Source organism: Pteropus vampyrus, unplaced genomic scaffold, assembly GCF_000151845.1.
Source record: "Pteropus vampyrus isolate Shadow unplaced genomic scaffold, Pvam_2.0 Scaffold85, whole genome shotgun sequence".
NCBI classification, from domain to species: domain Eukaryota; kingdom Metazoa; phylum Chordata; class Mammalia; order Chiroptera; family Pteropodidae; genus Pteropus; species Pteropus vampyrus.
The window spans coordinates 7,576,518-7,578,633 of record NW_011888866.1 but is presented as its reverse complement, the minus strand read 5'-3'; positions in this window follow the sequence as shown (position 1 = coordinate 7,578,633).

Here is a 2,116-nt window from a genome sequence, read left to right as displayed (position 1 = left end):
GAACAGTTGGGAGAAGGAGAGCTACCTTGAAAGGCCTTCTCCCCAGCTGCCTGAAGTGTTCAGTCAGTGTTTTTTCTTTTATTCACTTTTTTCCTTGGGTATTATCCTGAATGAACATAAAGTGCCCCTCTTCCTCAGGAGTTTGTTTTATAAACTCAAGAATGATAAACACAGATGCATTCCTAGAAATACAAAGCCATAAAATCACAAAGTTGGAAGGAACCTGAAGTAACATCTAGTGAAATCCAATGCTCTCATTCATGTCTGGAGATAAGGAATCTCAGACCCAGAGAAGTTAAATGATTTTCACAAGGGCATCTAGACACTTAATGGTAAAAATAAGTATGGGGTTTACTGTAAAAGGTAGAGCTGCCTACAACTCGGTATTTTATTACAAATAAGAACCATATAAACCATTCATATGCTAGCTCACCTGGCACATAAATGTAATACTCAGAAGGAATAAACTAAAGCATAAGTTGAAAGGAAAAAAAATGTCCTCAAATAGCATTGCAGAACCAGTCTATTTTCTTACACATGACATCTCTCTCATCTTTATCTGAAATGATATTTTACTTGCAAAACTGTCTCTATGTTATCGTAAGAAGTATAGAATTACCAAGGGCTTCTTAATGTGCAACATGCCTAAACAAATAAGCTGTATTAAGAGAGCATTTTGTTAACAATTCTGTTTATCTGGCTTTTCCACTCTGGATATTGGAATTGTTATTGTAAAACTCAGGTAGAGCCCGCCTAGCCCAGTTAAGGCTTATTTAGCTCAAGATTTTGTGAAATTAGTGGTAGATGTGTTAAGAATAACTAATCCTACACACTGGAATAAGAACTAGCTACCTTATAATATATATATTTATATCAGAACTGAAAACATAAAGCAATGGTTCTTGATTTTTTGGACTTTTTGAGAATCTGATGAAAATTATGGATAGGTCTTCCAAAAATTTTCATATAAATGAGAAGCTTTAGTTTATATCCACAGAAGTGACATAGATCCTATAGTCTATCCATGGAGCCCAAGATAAGGATCTCTGCCATATAATGACATCTGATATCTTTCATGTCCACTGTCAGCCATTTTGGCTAAGAGATTAGTCTCTGTTCTGGTCTAATCTGCGTGGCTTTCTGCATCACCTTCCTGCTTGTCATCCTCTAGTTTCAGAGGCCTTAATGTTTCTCATTAGCTTCTGCATTTGTGAAAAGATAAATTCCAGCCCAAGAACTGCCTTTATGGGTATGTTGTTTCCACTCTGAAAGGTATTAAAAATTCTGACTGCCAGTTTTACTTGTCAGTGCTAGGAATGACTTTGATCCCTTTCTTTGACCCTATAACTCTCTCCTTATATGTCTAATTTCTAATGGCTCCATATTTACTCCAGATAGAGAGAGGGAGAGTTAGATGTGGTATATGTGTGATATATATAATTAGAGTAGCCATGTAATTTATAATCAAAATTAGTACACTTTGAGAGTAAATAGGTGCTCTCAGTAATTGCTCCTGGACATTCAGCATTGTCCTGGCAAACCAGACCATATGTTTCCACTAGTCTAAGACTAAAGGGCTGCTTGGTTTTCCTTTGCTTTCTCATGGATCTTGTGAGAAGGGGTGGCTGGAACTGGGAAATAATGAGCCCTCTAAGGTACACTCATAGCTAGATCCCAGTGTAGCCCTTCTAATATGCATGAGACAAAGCCTAAATAGGTTGTGACTTATCAATGGTTTTTCAAGCAACTTTGCAATCACAGCCTGCCAGATATGTCAACCCCTGGTATTGATGCTGCAGGTGCAGAGGGCACAGAAACTGACCTGTGAACTTTCTTGTTATTCCTACTTCTTACTCCTAGAAAACTCAAGTGGGTGTGAATGATTAGTGGGTATGAAATGGTCAAACAAGAAGGCACCAGTGCTGCAGAACCAGGATGGAAATTGAATATTGGCACTTAAACCCTTCAATTCCAGGGCACACTCAAAATACAGATGTGGCAAACCAGAGAGCCAAGGGCAGAGCACAGAACACTCAAGTTAAGAAGCAGCTGCTGCCTGAGCCAGGGAGCACAGATTCAGATGGAAAGGGACAGGGAGCTGCATAAACTGAATAGG